Source organism: Erinaceus europaeus, chromosome 2 (assembly GCF_950295315.1).
Source record: "Erinaceus europaeus chromosome 2, mEriEur2.1, whole genome shotgun sequence".
Classification (NCBI taxonomy): Eukaryota; Metazoa; Chordata; class Mammalia; order Eulipotyphla; family Erinaceidae; genus Erinaceus; species Erinaceus europaeus.
Window position 1 is genome coordinate 77925575 of NC_080163.1, and position 20211 is coordinate 77945785.

A 20211-nucleotide genomic window follows, 5' to 3' on the forward strand; every position below is an offset into this window, starting at 1 on the left:
AGTTCTAATTCTAGTGATTTGCCAAATGCTCATTACATTTTTTAATGAGACATTTCTATCTTTTTTAATTTTTTATTTATAAAATGGAAACACTCACAAGACCATAAGATAAGAGGGATACAACTCCACACAACTCACACCACCAGAACTTCGTATCCCATCCCCTCCCCTGATAGCTTTCCTATTCTTTAACCCTCTGGGAGCATGGACCCAGGGACATTATGGGGTGCAGAAGGTGGTAGGTCTGGCTTCTGTAATTGCTTCCCCACTGAACATGGTTGATACATACTATCAGCCAAGACATTTCTATCTTTGATTAGGGTTGAAAGCAAGGCCTAATGAACAACAAACCTTGGTCACTCAGCTGATGGGGATAATCTAGAATGTGTTCATGCTATATTATATCATTCTTGCAAGTGTGCCCAGGATAAAGCACCCACTAGAACTTTCCTATCTGTAGAACTTGTGATTTCAAAATTTCACTTACCCACATAGAGGCTTCCAAGGACTCCTGGAAATCTGTCATTCATTGAAGGCCAGAATGACCTGTTTAACAGGAATACTGAACCCACCTCATTATTAAGGAATAAAAATCTCAATTTATTCAGACTTCAGTTTACATAGAAGTAAGGGAATAGTATCCTTAAATTTATCTTTACCTGGGACCTCAGAGTATGGACTTTACAAATAGGATCTTTGCATATATAATAATTTGAGATAATGCAAAACCAGTGGCCTCTAACCTAAAATAGTTGGTGTTCTCTTAGGGAGAGAAGAAATGCAGGTATATCAGAAGTTGGAAAAGGCAAACTAGAATCCTCCCTAAGAGCTCCTCATGGTAGCATCTGCAACTTGGTGGCTGAAGGTGGTAAGATACAAAGCAGAAAAAAAAAAGTCTAATAAACAGGAACCTAAAGGTAAGACTGTAGCAGATGAAATTAGGGATCTTCTTGTGGTAAGGAGCTAGGAAGTCTATTTTAGGTACGTCCCAAGGGGCCATGACTTTAGTAATTTTTTGCTAGCCCTAATAACTAACATGCAGGTGGATTAAAAATAGTCTGAGAAAATGTTTTCAGAGTTTAGAATAGGGCTAGAAAGCTGGATTAGGACAGAGAGTAGCTCCCAAGCATAAGGAAAATATATAAATACCATTGGTTGTTTAAATAAACATTAATCTCACCTAGGGCCTATATATATATAATATATATATATATATAATATATATTATATATTCCTATTTAGCACTAAACCCTGTGTAACCTCTGAGTTCCTGTCAGTCTGAGCTCACATTCCATGGTCACAGCTAGGAGCCTTCTAGGTTGCATTCATTTCAGGACCAGTCTTCCTGGAATGGCAGAGTAGGTTGACCCAGCCTCCCTTCAGAGAGTGGGTGGCGTCATAGTTGGAAATAGGACTAGAAAGCTGGATCAGGACAGAGAGATGTCTAACTATTGACATGCATATTGCTCAGTCCAAGGGCTTGACAGTACAGAGAGAGGAGAGGGCAGGTCAAGGGTTGGCGTTTAGGGGCAGGGCTGTGACCTCTAAAGCATATCAGCACCAGCTGCACAGGAAGGTGTGCACTTGGGGCTCTAGGTCAGTCTATGAAAGCCTGCGAGCTTGTTCTGTCTCCAAGTCAGTCTCTTAGTGATGTAGGTGATCTGTGTCTGGCTACCATCCTTTTATACTGGCACTGTTGTCTCCACTGACAGCCACAGTCGAGGGATACATTGTCCTGAGCCGGTGATTGGAGCCCTGAGGAGGTAAGTGTGACTTGGGTTCCTCTTCTCTCTGTCAGCAGCTATTCTTATCAGTTGATCTAGGAGCTGAGCTATGCAGTGATACCATCTCTTAGAGCTTTCTGTGTGATAGGCACTATGTTGAGCACACTATATGGCCTCAGAACCTTACTCAGTTGCATGCTGGTTCACAGATGGCAAAACTGAAGCTCACCAAGAGCTAATATTTCTACCAAAACCTCTTTTCTACCTGAATCCTTTCATTTAACATGATGTTTTCAAAGATGATAAATGCTCTACTATGGTTGGTGTTTCATTTCTTTTGATGGCTTATTATCCCATCGTTTGGATAGGCCCGCTTGCATGTATCCATTCTTCTACTGATGGAAATTTGCACGGCTTTCACCTTCTTATGAGTAGTGCTACTATTCACATATTTGTCTTTGAGCACTTGCTTTCAATTGTTTCAGGCCTGAATTTACTAGAATTGTTGGAATATCTGGTAGATTTGTGTTGTAGAGAACTTGTGTTCTCATTATTTGACTGCCTCTTAAAAAGGCAATGCAGGTAACCTCAATTCAGATGTGTCAAGGCTCTCTCTCCTGCTGGTGTCTATATATTTCAATGGAAGCACTGACATTTTCCTAGGTTATAATTGCAGACATTGTCCTGTTTTGTATCCCAATTGGGGTCAAACCCTATTTCAAGCTGAAAACAATTATTCACAGTCCAACCCAATAGAAGCTTATCTTAGAGAAGATAGAAAAAAAAAAAAAAAAACAGGTTCAGGTAAAAAAAAAAAAACTGATGAGCACTATACAATCTCTGGGCCATCACTTTATAAAATAATATAAAGTCTCACATTTTCAATTCAGATTACTGTACTATATATCCTTTTGTGAAATCTGCAGAAAGGCAGTGTCCCAGAAAGAAAAGAAATGTGCTTCTGTTAAATGATTCTGGTTCTGGAGTTGACCTGCCCTCATATTCTTTTTGGATTGAAAACCCTACCCAGATCTTTCTGAAATTGGTAACTGGTCTCACCTGGGTTCTGCTGAGATAGAATCAAAGCCTATAGAAATATTTCTAGAGTGGAGGGACAATATTTTCTGCTAGGATAGCCTGAGGGTGCTTCTTCCCGAGCAAGTGCTCTCTGGGTTGGAGAGAACTGAACTGGAGCCAACCTAGGCTGCTGCGTGGGAGAGGGATCAGGAACTCGTGCTGAGCTAGTGTTGCAGGAGATAGACTCTGGAACTCTCAGAGCCGGAAGGCAATCCCAAGTGTGTTAAAACAGAAGATCAGCTGTATATATACTCACCAAGTAGGGTAGAAACAGGATGTGACATAGAGAGGGTGGAGCGAAAAGAGACTGGTAGAAATCAGGGTGACTATGAGAGGGGGCGGAGCAAAAAGACATCATGAACCAGTGGGGATTAAACCAATGCCCTGGAGGCAGGGCGGTTCCTAGGTAACTGGTTATGTAAATAGACCACAGGGATAAGCAGGGGGAAGCTGGTGTACTGCCCAACAATTTTCTAGCAATAGAAGGCAATAGTGAGAGAGGACTGGGTGGGGTTGCATTAAGTAATGAGATCACGTGTGCAAAGACAGACATGTAGGCAAGGCCCTGGCAGTCCTGCAGAATGGGAAGAAGTTGGGTATAACAGGAGTCTCAGCACAGGTCTCAGGATAGCAGTCAGCCCTGAGGGTGTGTTATGCTGTGCTGTGCTGTTCTGCAGCGCTGCGATGCGCTGCACTGTGATGTGCTGCGCTGCACTCTGCTGTGCTGTGCTGTGCTGTGCTGTGCTGTGCTGTGCTGTGCTGTGCTGTGCTGTGCTGTGCTGTGCTGTGTTGTGCTTGGATTTCCTGTTAAGTAGTATGTGGTAGAGTAGAGTAACAGGGTAGCATTTGAGGTCACCCAAATAAACAATGCCCCCTCAAAATGAGGGAGTGCATCCTTGATGGCCTCCAAGAGTTCTGTGTGTGTTTTTTCAATACTCTCATCCTCTTTATGTCATGGTTAATGTCTCAGGTGGTTCAGGTTGCCCTGAATGCATCTCTCACACCAGTCTCCAATTCACAGAAAAAGAGAAGTTTCTACAACAAAGTGTTTGGCTACTATCAGCGAGGATCTGGGATATGTTCTGTGTTCCTTATGCTTAATTTTACTTCAGCTGTCTGTGATCAGGTTCTCTGTAAATAGTGATGACAAGAAGCAACCTTTGTAAATTTCTTTGAACCCTCAAAACAAGCCACTTAAAAATGTGAAATGTGAAGCTAGGGAGACAACATAATAATTATGCAAAAGAATTTCATGCTGAGACTCTGAAATTACAGGTTCAGTCCCCAGTACCAGCAAAACCCAGAGCTGAGCAGTGCTCTGATCTTGTCTCTCTCTCTCTACCTCTCTCTCTCTCTACCTCTATTTCTCTCTCTATGTCTTTCCCTACCTCTCTTTAATTAGGTGAATAAAATATTGAAAGCAATGGGAAATGTGTGCAGATAGAGGGTAAAAGGTGGGCTCAGCTTGTGAAGGTATGCTGAAGTGCGGAATTGGGGAAATACTGGATTAAAGTGAATCATAAGATTCAAAAGATACTCATGATTTAGGAGCTATCTAAGTGGTTTTCCTTGGACCTGAAGCCACAACACCTGGGACTCTTTAGAAATGCAGTTTGAGGCTGGTTGGTCCATACCTGGCGAGTATACATGCTACAATGTGCAAAGACCTGGGTTCAAACCCTCGGCCCCACTTGCTGGATGGGAGGAGGGGGAACTTCACAAGTGATGGAGCAGTGACTCCAGGTGTCATTCCTTCACTGTTTCACTTTATCTCTCTGTCTTACCCTCTACAAAAGGAAAAAAATGCAAACCCTCAGGTCTTCCTCAGACCTTCTGAACCAGATGTCATGGGAGGTGAGACCAGCAGTCTGGTTTCATGGAGGTTTCCAACACTTTCTGGTGAAGTTTCAGATGTGAAACCACTGCTTTAGGTAATAGACCAGAAAGAATTTGCTCTGGGCTCTGTCACAAAAATATGGGTGGGGGGAGGGGTGGTGTCTGGATTATAGTTATAGATGAAGTTGTCTGAAAGACTCTGTTTATAGAGTCTGTTGTGATTAGGAAGAAGACAGATTAGCAGAATGCAATATGTATCTTGGGAAATAAAACAGCCCAAGTCAAGACCCCTTGAAAACAATCTGCTAGTGCTCAACTTTTCACCACTGTTGGTAAGGACCCTGGCATGTGTCCTGAGGATTCATTCAAGCATTCTCTTCAGAATATATGTAGTCACCAAATGTATTCAGGAGCTTGAAAAGCACATTTATTATAGATCCTTCTGAATGAATATCATTTTTTCAACAGCACTTAATATATCTATGTGTGTGGGCATCACTTGGTACAAGCCCCTCTCTCTAGCCTGCCCCAATCCAACTCCAGCATAGCTAGTTTTTCACCTTTGGGAAGAACTGGCTGCTGAAAATATTTATTCATAAAATTGTTGAGGTTCAGGCTTCACTGGTACTAACAGAAAATTTCCATGTTGGTATCACTTGGGGCACTCTCCAGACTTGAGATCTGTTGGGCCCTAAGCACCCGGCCTAGGCAGTTTTCAACCCCATACAAACATTAGAGTCAATTGTCATCTATAAAGGCATTACAATGCATAGGAAATACAGATCCCAATTAATTGTTTCCATGTGCATTGAGTGTGCAAAACGCTTACTGGAAAGAAAGCTGAGGTGCTTGGAGATAGACCTGATCTTTCAGTAAACATTTATAGTATTCTCAGGACAGATACATCAAGTTCCCCAGGTAATGGATTAGCGAATGAACATAATACCTACATTATTCATTTGCTTGATTTACTTTATTTTGCCACCAGGATTATTGCTGGGACTCTATGCCTGCACAACAAACCCACTGCTTTTGGGAAGCATTCTTCCATCTTTCTTTCTTCCTCTCTTTCTCTTTGGATAGGACAGAAAAATTGAGAGGGTAGGAGAAGATAGAGAGGGAGAGTGAAAAAGAGATGCCTGCATCAATACTTGGGTCTATTTGCTTGATCTTTACAGAAGATTGAGTAAATTCATCTCCTAGCACCACTGGGAAAAAAAAAAGGAAAACAAGCAACATCATCAGCAAAAACAAAAACCTACCAGAGACTCAGTGAATTGAAACAACAGGTATTTATTCACTATTAGTCATGAAGGGCAAATATCCAAAGCCCATTCCTCTACAATGAAAACATCAGCAGGTCATGCCCCTTGAGGGGTATCAGGCAAGTCTGTTTCTTGCCTCTTTCAGCTTCTGGTGCTTGCTGACAATGCTTTTTGGTCATGTGAAGCCTCTGTCTTCATGCCCTTGTGGCTGTGTGTATGCCCCTGTAATACATAATTCCAATGGTAGCAATAATCATGGTCCAGCTCCGAAAATATCTTCCCTAGATATTTAAAATTTCTGGTGGTTAGTTGAGGTCCTTGCAGCTGGCATACAGCTGTGTAGCAGTGCCTTTGTGTGATACAAATGATCTTAGAAAGTGTTCTTAGAACAGCCAGTAATTTTCTCCTTACACTTCAACTTAACTTCAGAAAAGGCATCAGGTAGCTTCTGTCAGAATAAATATGCCACAGTTTACATCTGGGCCAATAGAGATAACTGGTTCATACTTATAGTGTCTTAGAAAATACCCACAAAAAATAAAAGAAATAAATATTCACAATAGAGACTCCAGCTTCTTTGCCTTGTGCTTTCACTCAAATTTTCAGTTTTCCAATTTATGAATTTATGCTTCTGAGTTCAACTGAGTTATGGAGAGCTATTACTGACGCCCAAAGCAACAGTGCACAGAACATGTATATATTTGCAAGGGGACTGTTCATTCACTAGCTAATACGTGTCAGTAAGCACTATAACATGTGTCAGAGTGTCTGCTAAGTCAAGTCAAGAAGTCAGATGCAGTGTGCCTTGGGAATTGAGGGATTCATTTGAAATTCCCTCTGAAGAAATGTTGCTAAAACCCTGCTGGGAAATTGTGCCGATGCAGTCACATCTGCCATGTTGTCCCCTCAGGCTGCTGCTAGTTCCCACGAGAGTTGGGACATTCTTGGAGTGCCTGTTCAGCCATGTTGTGCCCTCAGGGCATTGTCTATATCCCTGCGATATTTGGAGTGCTTTGGTTACTCCTCCCCCCTCCCATTCTCACGAGAGTTATTATCCTATCCTGGAGTGCTATGGTTACTCCTCCCCCTTCCCATTCTCACGAAAGCTACTCCTATAAAAGCCCTTCTTCTTCCGCACCTCACTCTCTTGCCAGCGCTTCACTCCGGTGTTCAGACGCAGGAAAGGTTACTGCGTGAGGTGGCCATTTTCGCTACCTCCACGTGGCCCAACCTGCCTCTCTAGCACCCAACTCTGAGGTGCCAGCACAAATAAAGATTTGTGTCTCCTTTTTGCTCCAGACCCCCTCTCTTTCTTCTCCAAGGCCCGCACACAACAACAAAACCCCTGCTCTCAAATCTCACCTGCCTCTTCTTCCATCACACATTTCAAGTGATTCAGCATGATAAAAAAAGTATTCAAATTTCTTGGGCCCCATATTTTCAAGATAATCAGAGTATCAGTATCAATATCAGTTCAGACACTGATACTTGCACAGAGCAGTGGCGATGTCCAGTGCAGAGAGCACAGAGTGTGAGTCACATTGAGTCCTACTTTTTCCTAGACCCCATTCTCTATTTGGAAAAAGAATGGCACCCACCCTGTACACCTTGACCACTGTTGAGATACCATTGGAAGGGAGTTCAGCTGGCCCTCTCACACACAGATTTGTACAATATGGGTTCACTTAATAGATAGATAGGTATGGTATCCCATACCTGTTAAAGACTTCAGCCACTACCTGCAGGGGGGAAACTTCATAAGCAGTAATACAATACTCCCCTCTCTGTTTTAGTCCAATTAAAAACAAAGAAAAAGTTTATTAATAACAGCAGTCATTCAGGCAGTAAATGTTTGATTGATCATTAAACAGGACTCTAATGAGCAAGTCATTGCTTTTTAGATTGAAAATTCTGATCTTTAAATTTTATTTGAACTCATAGCCATTTTTACATTTCATACGAATCATTTATGCTTTAGTTAAGATAAACAATTAGTGAAGTGGTAAGATTTATGAAATATTTTGCATGGTATAAAATGAAGTGATTGAGCAAGGTGCTTAGAACTTGAGATCAATATTAAAATAATTATAACTGATGGGGAAAAAAATCACAATAGGCACTTAAGCCTGACCACCTCTGAGATACATAGATAATAATAGACTAGTTAGTTAAAGAAGCTAGAGAATTTGAAGTCAAAAGATAGTTTTCAGGATCAGAGTGAGACCACCCTATCAGAAATTTAAAAATATTGGTCTATGAAAGGTCATTCTCAAAAGGATCCATTTGGGAGAGGTTGAGTGTCCATCACAGAAAATGCTACTTTTCTAAAGGTCTTCCTATTTTTGTCAGCAGGAGTCTGGAACTCCCTTCTTTTGATGCCCAAGTCTGTTAGCTTTGGAATTATCCATCGTTTTTTGAATTATTTATTTGTTGAATAGAGACAGAAAAAAAATGGAGGGGGGAGAGGGAGAGATCTGCATCACTGCTATACCGCTCATAAATCTTTCTCCCTGCAGGAGGGAACCAGAGGCTCGAACCCAGGTCCTTCCACGTTGTAGCATGTATGCTCAACTGGGCGCACCCCTACCCAGCCTTAAAATAGTATTTTAACTGGTAGTGGGAATAAACTCAGAACCTTGTTTCTATACCGTAACACTTCATAATGGTCTTGCTGAGGCAATATTTTTATTATTCTATGTTACATATTAATATGTTTTTCATTCTACAATGAAAGAGAGAAGAAAAATGAGAGGGGGAAAGAAAGGAGAGACAATAGCACCACTACACCAGACATAGACCTTCCCCAGTGGTTTCTTCCTTGATGCTCCCATGTGGTTCTGGGGCTTATACTCAGGCCTCATGCATGTCAAGCCACACACTCTGTACAGTGGACTGTCTCTTAACTCTCAGGAAGCAATTTCCATTCATGTTAATTACATGAGCCAGAGTGTCTCTAATTTCCCTTCATTTCCTGGAACCCTTACCCCCATATAGCCAGTTGTTGGGGTGACCTCTACCTTCCAGCCTTCTCCATTCCCCAAATCTCTTTCACTGTTGATTGCTCTGGGATTTGCTATCAGTAGCAAAACATTATTCAACTTGGTGTTTGGAGATTGGGCAATTGGATAGTCTGCATTTTGTGTCAAATGGATTAGTTATATTGAGAAGTTATCTGAATTTCAATTTGCTGAAATTGTACTCTAGGCAGATGCAGTTGCTTATTGGCCTAGAAAAAATTATTTCGAGGGGCCAAGTGGTGACACACCTGGTCAAGAGTATATGTTACAATATACAAGGGCTCAGGTTCAAGTCCCTGGCCCCCACCTGGAGAGGGAAAGCTTTGCAAGTGGTGAATCAGGGCTGCAGGTGTCTTTCTGTCTCTTTCCCTCTCTATCACCCCCTTCTCTCTCAATTTCTGGCTGTCCCTAGCTGTTGGTATGCTTCTAAGACCCCTTCTGTTTCATTGGTTTAATCCCCCCTGCTCAACATTGTAGTCTATTTACATAAACCACTGTTTACTAAGCACTACCCTGCCTGCAGGGCATTGGTTTAATCCCCACTGGTTCATGTCTTTTGCTCTGCCCCCTCTTGTAGTACACCCTGATTTACACCAGTCACTTTTCGCTCCACCCTCTCTACATCACATCCTGTTTCCACCCTACTTGGCAAGTATATATAAGGACAGGATTGTGATTATAGTTAGTTTAGATAGCTTGGCTTAGATTGTGCTGCATTCTACATGAATAAAGAGATACTGCATACAGCTCAGCCATGAGTCCCTGGTCATCTGTCTCCCGCCTGGGAAGCTAGCCCGGCACCTAGCCAATAAATAAATAAAATTTTTAAAGTGAATAAAAAATCCAATATAGCCAAAAAGATACTAAATTAAAGACAAGATATATATATATATATTGCCAGGACACTGCTCAAATCTGGCTTATAGTGGTGCTGGGGATTAAACCTGGGACTTTTAAGTCTCAGACATGAAAGTCTTTTTGCATAAACATTATGCTAGCTCCCCACCCCTGGTGTGTGTGTGTTCATAGAACCAAGTCTCAGCTTCACACAAGTGCAAGTTTACTGCTATGGGTCACTTTTTCACTTAGATATGAAGGGAGATGAAAAGAGAGACAACACAGTATCAGAGCTTCCTCCAATACTATGTCACCTCCTATATGATGCCAAGGTTTAAACCTGGGCCATGCAACATGGCCAGCCACTCTCCTTATCCAGTGAACTATCTCTTCAGTTTTTTTTTAACTTTTTTTTTATCTTCCCTTATGTTGCCCTTGTTGTTTTATTGTTGTTGATGGCATCATTGTTGAATAGGACAGAGACAAATGGAGAGAGGAGGGGAAGACAGAGAGGGGAAGAGGAAGATAGACACCCGCAGACCTGCTTCACTACTTGTGAAGCGACACCCCTGCAGGTGGGGAACCAGGGGCTCAAAACGGAATCCTTATGCCGGTCCTTACGCTTTGTCCACCTGCGCTTAACTCACTGAGCTAGCACCCAACTCCCCAGTTTGTTTTTTTTTTCCCTTAACCATATGTGTTACATATCACCGGATAAGCAGGGAACAACTCTGCAGTTTCTGTGAGTTGCAAGAGACTGGGTTTTTGCGACTAAACATCCTTTAAGTTTTGTTATTTATTAGATATAGACAAAGAAATTGAGAGGCAAGGGGAGAGAGAGAAGGGGAGAGAAAGGAGGAGACTTACAGACCTGCTTCAGCCCTCATGAAGTTCTCTCCATTTAGGTGGAGGATTAAGGCTTGAATCCAGGTCCTTGCACATTGTAACTAATATGTGTGCTCAGCCAGGTATGTTGCCACCCCAGGAAAACATACCTTAGCTTCAACTTTTGTTTTTTTCTCCTCCTCCTCCTTCTCTCTCTAAATGCTCCTTCAAATTTCTTATTCAAAGTACAGTCAAAAATCCCCCAAATAATACTGCTCCCCCTGCAGTTTGGTTAGTTGGTGGCTATTTTCTTTCCTTTTCTTCACACCACCAGGCTTAGTGGACAACAAGGTTTCACTGTTCCCACAGCTACTCCCAGATGATTCTTTCAGGTCCCCAAAATAACCACTTTTGGACCACCATCATGTAGACTTATATTAGAATTAAACCCCTGCCATATTTAATATTTTTACTTTATTGAATAAAGAAATTGAGAGGGAAAGGGGAGATACGGAAAGAAAAAAACACCTGCAGCACTGTTTCAGCACTCATAAAATCTTTCCCCCTACAGGTGAGAAGACCATGGGCTTGAAGACCTTGAACATGGTGAAATGTGCTTAACAAGGTACACTACTGCCTGGATGCCCAATACAATTTGTATGCACCCTAATTTTTAGTGAGTTCTGTAAAAATATTTGTTATCTTCTGATCTCTTGGTCCCACAACTTCCAGTGGCATAAAGAGATACAAGCAACACCCAGTCTTTCTTTTCTTAATATTTATATACTTATTTCCTTTTTGTTACCTTTATTATTGTTGTTGATGTCGTCATTGTTGGATAGGACAGAGAGAAATGGAGAGAGGAGGGGAAGACAGAGAGGGGGAGAAAAAGATAAGACACCTGCAGACCTGCTTCACCACCTGTGAAGCAATGCCTCTGCAGGTGGGGAGTCAGGGACTCGAACTGGGATTCTTAGGCTGGTCCCTGCGCTTTGTGCCATGTACATGCACTTAACCAGCTGCATTACTGCCCGACTCCTCCAGTCTTTCTTTCTACTGTGTAATATTTCTGGTAAAATACGGGCTTCACATTACAGTATCTGTCTGCAAAATTTTATTTAGTGAGGACTGTATTCCTAGTCCTGAGGGAATATGATAAAATAACTGTGTGCATTTAAGGGCCAAGGCATTTAAGAAGTAAAATAACTTCTGGGACCAGGTGGTGGTGCACCTGGTTGACCGCACATGTTACAATGTTCAAGGACCCAGGTTTGAGCCCTATGTCCCCACTTGCAGAGAGAAAACTTTGCAAGTGGTGAAGCAGTACTGCAGATGTCTCTCCTGCTCTCTCCCTCACTATCTCCCCTACCCTCTCGATTTCTGTCTCTATCCAATAAATAAAGGTAATAAAATTTTTGTTTAAAAAGTAAATTGACTTCTATGACTTACTTTACTCTCCTTCTCTAGATATCAAGAAAATAAAAGGTGGGAGTGCACCTGGTTGAGTGTACACTTTACCATGCACTATGACTGAGGTTCAAGCCCCCACTCCCTACCTTCACTCCCCACTTCCCTCTTCAGGAATCTTCTGGTGTCTCTTTCCCTCTAACTCTCTCATTTTCTCTCAGATAAAATAATAAAGAAATATATATTAGTGAATTGAAATAGTAAAAATATTTAGACTTTTTGAAATTGTTTTCTTTTTTAAAATATTATTTATTCCATTTTGTTACCCTTGTTTTTTTATTGTTGTCATCATTGTTGGATAGGACAGAGAGAAATGGAGAGAGGAGGGGAACAAAGAGAGGGGGAAAGAAAGATAGACATCCGCAGACCTGCTTCACTGCCTGTGAAGCGACTCCCCTGTAGGTGGGGAGCCAGGAGCTCGAGCCCGGATCCTTCAGCTGGTCGTTGGATTTGTGACACCTGCACTTAACCCACTGTGCTACTGCCCAACTCCCATATTTTTTCTTCTTTTTTGAAGAGAGTTGTCAATTTACTAGGGACAAATGCTTTTACATTTCATTTATTTTTACTTACCAAGTACTACCCTGAGAATTGTAATTATATTAAGCTTCCATTTGAGCAGAAGTACAGTCACATAAATGATAGTAAAAATGAGAAATCAAGATTACTTTTCAAGAGCTGTCAAGAAGAGTCTGGTCAAGTAGTTTGACATGGTTCTCAAGTGTTCAATAGTTGGCTTATTTACAGGCAGACTCAATAATCTTGAAGAGAAGTCACTTCCTCTTGCAAGATGTAGTAGCAGAGGTAGAAATCCAGCTTTCAAGGGACTCTGATGAGGAAAACTTCTTTGTGAATGGAAAGATGGTGAGTCAGAGAAAGGTGGAAAATAAACTTGGAAAGTTCCATCCATGTTTCCTGGAGGAATTAGAAGGAAGAGGGGGCCCTCTTATGACAGAAACCCTTGTATCCATTGGGAACAATGAGCCTTTGATTAGAGGAAAAGATTGGGGATAAAGCTGGACCAGGCCTCTATGTTTATTGAAAGATGGAGTTAGAACTTCTCATCTCTATTGCCTATAATAGTCTTCCTCTGAAAAAAATATATAGACATTATAGGATTAACCTTTTATTTACATGATAGTTTTTCATCTTTTATTAGTAAGGATATGCATTATTTTTTATTAAGTAAAAATTAACATTGAGTGTATTATTAAAGTTTTACAGTGTAGTTTTTTTTCTCAAAGTCGTGTTCACCCCTTACAGTGTTTCACAAAGGCATATCAATTAACAAAGTTCTTTCATTTTACAATTCTGTGTTGCCAGATGGACAGTGTCTTTGCTTTAAAGCAAACACTTAAGTGTTGTGGTATTATAGGTGAAAAGTATAAATGTGAACTAGGAATAGAAAATTGGTGACTCATTTGCAAGTGTACTTAGCAGAAGGTAGGAGTAATTAACTATTCAATAACTAGGTGAATAGAGAAGCAGCACATTCTGAAAGTATGAACTAAAACAACGAAATCTGTCCTAGCTTTGTGGAAAGAACTGAACTAGGCTACAGTTGGCATAAAGGTAAGATCATCCATCACCCTAGTATTCTGTTCCCAAACTGATTTGAGGGTCTCAGTACCAGAAATTGCTCTCTGAGGATCATTTAACTTAACACAACTTGATTCTCTGCCTTCACGACAGCCTTTATAATGCAGAGGATTCTGTGGGCCTCTTGCATGTCTATTTTCTTCCCCTGGAAGCAAAGATAAGAGTCTTAGTAGATCCACTAAACAGGGAATAAAAGCTCTGAATTTATTTTTTTAATAGCTTATTTCTTAGGTAAAGAGAGAAATAAGAAGGGGGGCCTAAGAGAGAGAGAGAGAAAGATATACCTGCAGCACTGTTTCACTGCATCATCATTCTTGAAGTTTCCCCTTGCAGGTGGGGACCAGAAGCTTGAAACTGGGTCCTTATTCTTGGTAACATAAAAAGTTTGATTTCTGTTGAAGGCTGATTCAGTGATGAGATTGCATATGAAGAATATTATCTGCCAAATGGTGTGTTTGGAACGTGAATTTCATAACCTACCATTTCTTTTAGACTTCAAATTTTAATTCTTATATTTTATCTATTGTTTCTGTGTTCTTAAATTGTTTTTTCAGAAATTTGAGTTGACATCCAAAATACCATCTTTGTTTGTTTTTCTCATAGGAAATTATCATTCCTTGATAATAATGAATAGGTTCTCTCCAATTTTTCTTCAAGATCTTTGACTATAATTCTATAGTTCTCCAAACCTTTAGGTGTATGGCTGACTTTTTCATCAGTTTTGGAAAACTTGCCTTTCTCTACCTGGTTAATTTTCTATACTGTAAGTTTCCTCTGAAGGGTCATTTCATTTTCTTGAAGAACTGTTTATCCTTATTTTCAAGCTATATAATTTTCCGATTACAAATATGCTAGTTCAGTTTGGAAATTATTAGCACACTTCATAAGCTCTTCATCTGCTTTATCTACTTTAAAAACCTGAGTGTAAAATTGGCATCTTTCAATGGTTTTTAAACAAGCATTTAAATTAGCAACATAAATCAGCTTTTTCAAATCTAAGTTTATTATATTCTGATTCATTCTAATGTCAACATAGTATTATCTGTTATGTCTTCTGTAACCAGATTAGTCCCACCTTTCATCTTTTTTTTCCACTTTTCATTTTATCAAATATTTAGTCAGACTTGAGATGATTTTCTTTAATATAAAAGAACTGGTTTCTTGTTTACTTTAGAGTTTTGAAATATTTTCTGTTTATTGACTTTATTCATTTGTTTTCTCCACTATTCAGCTTCTTGTAAAAGCTGTTTCTGGATTTCCTGAAGTTGGAAGTTTTTACTCATAGCACTTCTTGTAACTAACATAAGTCATTCTATGTTCATTTGAGATATTTTAAGGGTTATTTCTTTTATCTCAGATACTTGAGTTGAAAATTTTAGATTTTAGATTCATCTTATATACATTTTATTATTTTAAATATATCCATCATCAGTTAATTTTTTCTGAAATGTTTATATTTCTCCATTCTTTTCCCTCTAGGTTTATTGTTGGGGCTCAGTGCCTGCACTATGTATGAATCCACTGCTCTGTGTTTTTTTTTTTTCTTTTCTTTTTTTTTTTTGCACAGAGAAATTGAGAGGGATTGATAGAGAGGGGAGGAGAAAGATACCTACAGATCTGCTTCACCACTTGTGAAGTGACCCCCCAGACCCCCCACTGTTGGGGAGTTAGAAGCTTGAACTGGGATCCTTGTGCTTCATACTATGTGTGCTTAACCCGTTGTGCCACCATCTGCCCCCCTCTTCATTTTCTAGAGAGTAATTCAGCCTTTATCTTAGATAAAGAATTATAATTTTTTTAAAGATTACCTTCACTCTTTTAGAGACTGACTCCTTCTTAAAGTTGGTATTCTTTAGTGCTAACTTTAAGCCTTCGTACAATTTTTGAAGAAGACTTAAAAAAATGTTATTGTGACTGAAATGTCAACATTCTGGAACAATTTTTCCAGATAGAGAGAGAAGAAGAGACAAGGGTATTGAAGCTATTCTCACTGCAGTTCCTTATATAGTTTACCTGAGTTTGAACCTAAGTGGTACATGTGCCAAAGCAGGCACCTCCCCAGGTAAGCTATCTCACTGCCTCAGAAGCTCTGGTTTCTGTTTATTTTTTAAGTAGCTGAGCTTTTTCTTTCACTAAAATAGAAAGTTCTACAAGTTTAACAGTCTCTCCATATGAAGTATAACTGAACACTTCACAAAATATAAGAGGACATTAAATAATTAAAAAGCCACACACATCCCCAGAGATACCAGTACCTGGTCTCCTATAGTCCACCAGTGCTGTAACAACACTGTTTTTTTTGCGGGGGGGGGGGGAACAAGCTCCACATACTACAGAGGTGCAGTCATGGGCTCCTCCATGGTTCAAAGCCCAAGGTGCTGCAGTCAGAACTAGATTCTTCCCTGGCAACAATTATTACCCAGCTATTGAGAACACCTCAGAGTTCCATCTGGAACCAAAGGAGCAAACCACTGAACAGTCAGCTGTAGGGGGGTGACTGAAGAACCAGTATCCCAACTTCAAGTGCCCACACTGCTAATAGTGGAATGCTACCCCTTTGTTATTGTTTAAACTTTATGTCCTGAGGTCCCTCACATCCAAATCCATCACCTCCTATCTTAATGGACAAGAGCCTGAGTAAGGTAAACCCTTTTTCACCACATTTGAGTTTCTAAGAAAACATTTTTGAGGGGGCCGGGCAGTAGCGCAGCAGGTTAAGGGCATGTGGCGCAAAGCACAAGGACCTACATAAGGATCCCGGGTTCGAGCCCCTGGCTCCCCACCTGCAGGGGGGTCGCTTCACAGGCAGTGAAGCAGGTCTGCAGGTGTCTTTCTCTCCCCCTCTCCGTCTTCCCCTCCTCTCTCCATTTCTCTCTGTCCTATCCAACAATAATGACATCAATAGCAATGATAATAATAACCACAACAATGATAAAAACAACCAGGGTAACAAAAGGGGAAAAAATGGCCTCCAGAAGCAGCGGATTTGTGGTACAGGCACCGAGCCCCAGGAATAACCCTAGAGGCAAAAAAAAAAAGACACTTATGAAAATTGAACTTTGATGTATTTATTTACTATCACATCATAGCATACTCTAATTAATCATCCTTCATTTCATCTTTCATCTTGTTCTGGAGCCCACCAAACTCAACACCAATGATCACAGTCAAGATGTAACTTGTACAAACACATGAAAGATACAAACATCACTTCAAAAAATTCTGTTACTTAAAGGCGAGGCTGTGGTGCACCAGTAGAGCACATTCATTACGATGAACAAGGACTGGTTGCTTTTATTAAAGGATTCATGAAAGAGGCAGCATTCCATCTAGCAAGGAGAAAGACTGAAAATTGTACAAAAGGAGGGTTTTATAGTAAAAAAAAAAAAAAAAAAAGAGGGTAAGACAAGATTGTTAGCCAAAGAAAAAAACAAGATAATTTCAAGCAAACTTTGTATCTTCTTAGAAGAAGACAGGGGTTCTTATGCAGGTACCTCTGTATAATTCTAATGAGAAACTTCTGATTAGTTTTTTCCCCCATGTTTATAGAACACTAAACCATCAGTTTCACATGCTACTATTCAAAATAGCCCTAATCAAGGATATAAAATAATAATTTCTTAAGAGAATGAAAGAAGTATTGTATTTGGAATATTTTCAAATAATTTGCTATTTTCCCCTCTGTTAGGAATAATTGCTAGATTTTTTTTTTCACTTTCAATAAAAAAATGAAGTAACATTGTATTTCAACACTATATAGGTGCAAGTTTTCTACCACTGGAAATTAAATTACCTTAAGTTTACCACTGAGAGTCCAGTTTCATCCTTCAACATGCATTTGCTTCCCTAGCCCTATCAGTATAGCTGTTCCAGCCTTATGCTTTCTTAGTTTGGAGGACCAGTTCTATTTCTTGACTGCAAGCCAGTGTTGACCCTTAATACTAAAAATGAATCTTCTGTGAACAGCACAGTTGGGTTTTGTATTTTAATCCATCTGGCCATTTTGTGTTTTTGGACTGAAGTCAGCTTATTTGCATGCAAGGTGATTATTTGGCATATGAGGACTTGTTATTGCCTTTATACCTTTGGCATTCAGCTTCTGTCTCCTATATGCCTTACTTCATCTTTGTAGGTTTTATAAATTCAAATAGAATTTAATGTATTTCTTGTTTAAGCGGTCTTTACTATCAGATTAGTTTGTGATTGTCTTTATCTTCTTCCCTCCTCCTCTGGTACTACTTAAGTCATCTTAGTGAAAATAAAATGAATTTTTATTTTACGTAGCTTTCTAGCTACTCCACAGATAATTGAAATAGTAAAATGTTACTCTACTACTGTCTGACTTGTTTCACCAAGCATAACACCCTTTAAAATGTCCATTCATTCTGATAAAAATGGCAGGATTTTTTGCTTTGTTATTTGTTTTTGCCACAAAGGTTATTGCTGGGGCTCAGTGTCTAAAAGATGATTCATTCCATTGCCCCCAGCTGACATTTGGCCATTTACCCCCTTTTTTAAAAATTGCATAGTACAGAGATAAAAAGAGATACCTGCAGCACAGTGTTCCCCACTTGTGAAGCTTTTGCACAAACACAATGGGGACTGAGGGCTTGAACCTTGGTCCTCATACATGGTAATGTGTGCCCTCTCCCCAGTACTCCCCCACCCCAGCTTTATTTCTGATTTGTTAATGTTTACTCTAATTTTCATTATTTTTTGCAAATCAGCTTTTGTTTTTCTTTTTCCAATTTTATGAGTGCAGTTTAGATTTCTTATTCCTAATTTTTGTTTCCTGAGGTAAGGATCCAATATTGCTATAAAGTTCCTCTTAGAGTTATTTTCTTGCATCCTGTAGAATCTGATAAGTCATTTCCTCATATTTCTTTCTTTCTTTCCTTACTTATTAGTGAGAAAGCAATCAGAGAATTGTACACCTTAAGTCATTGTCTTAAAGACTGAACCTGGGGCCTCAGCCATGTAAACCTGGTGTACTAATAGTTGCATTATCTCCATAGTCCTGGGAGCCTATTTTATCTGATACAAGTATAGCAGAGTCTGCCTTGTGTTTTCTACTAGTTTAGAACACCAGTTTCCATTCCTTTACTATCTTTGTTTAACTTTAAAACTAAAATGAATCTCCTGTGAAGAGCATATAGTTAAGTTTGATATGTTAATCTTTTGACCACTATATGGTTTTGGTTGATGGAGTTAAGGTAGCTATTGGCATATTAGAATTTCTATTGTCCTTATTTCTTTAACATTCTGGCACTGCCCTGGAGTTCTAGCATTACCCAGGGTTCTAGAATCCATGGATTCCCCTATAGATAATAGGGGACTAGACCTCTAATAGATCCCTCTCTCTACCATCACTGGTCACACCCATTGGGAATGTCATTATAAGCTCTTTTGTAGGCTTCTTCAGGACCATACCCTCAGTATAAAAAAGCAATGCTAAGGATTACCCCCACTCTTCGAAAGGAGGCTGAGTTATCCCATTTTGCTATTGGAGGAAGACTAACACTGCATGCAATACAAGCTTTAATAATAATTAGTAGTAACAGTATGATGATAGTACAAAAATAGACATATGGAGCCTAGAGTGTTTCCATCTGTGACTGTGTACTGTGAGCTATCTGACAGGGCCTCAGACACTATACTAAATATGAATGGATATGGGCCCTAGGTTAGATCATTGTGGTAAGCAATAATTGCATTTATATATTTTCTTCAAGTTTGTGAGCAACTCTGTCCTAATCGTGCTTCCTAGCTCTTCTTCCAACTGATACTATCTTCCCAGACAATAGTTTCTGTCCACCATCATGTTAGCTATCAAGCTCAAGCAAAAATTAAGACATTGGCTCCTGAGAACATTCCTAAAATAGACTTCCTAGTTTCCTTGTACCCTAAGGCCCATCCTTACATACTCTCTAGTCCTGCTTTATAGTTCCTATTTATTAAACATTTTGTCCTGTTGTTCATCTTATTTCATTTCAGCTACCCAGTTCTAGATACTACTATGATTCCATCTTGACTTCTCTGGGCAGATGACCTCATCAATGCTATCTGGAACCTCACCTCTCTAGAGACCTACCCTACTAGGGAAACATAGAAACAGGATAGGGGTATGGATAGACCTTCCAACACCCATGTCCAGTAGAGCAGCAATTATAGAATCCAGAAATTCCATCTCTGCAACTCACAAAAGAATTTTAGTCCATATTCCCAGAGGGATAAAGAATAGGGAAGTTTCCAATGGAGGGGATGGGACACAGAACTCTTGATGGTGGAAATGGTATGGAATTTACAATTATACCCCTTAAAATTGTGTAAATCAATATTACATCACTAATTAAAAAATTGTTGTGGGTCTACACACTAACTATAGACTTTCAGAAAAAGAAAAAAAATCTTCATGACCTGGGAGGTGGCAAAGTACATACAGTATTGAACTCAGGAAACATAATCTCCTAAGTTTGTTCACTGGCACCACATATGCCAGAGTGCGGTTCTAACTTCTCTCACCCTCTTATAACCTATCACTCGTGAAATTAAAAAAAAAATTAT

The 20211-nt window shown here is 39.8% G+C and overlaps 1 long non-coding RNA gene across 1 annotated transcript; it reads right to left on the reverse strand.

Annotated features, from left to right (window-relative positions):
* Positions 1-5910: 5910 nt before the first annotated feature.
* Positions 5911-9327, reverse strand: LOC132536946 (uncharacterized). Its single transcript, XR_009548473.1, has 2 exons — positions 7619-9327; positions 5911-6350 (listed from the first exon to the last, which is right to left on the reverse strand). It is a non-coding gene; the product is annotated as an uncharacterized LOC132536946 (long non-coding RNA).
* Between the last annotated feature and the right edge of the window lie 10884 nt (positions 9328-20211).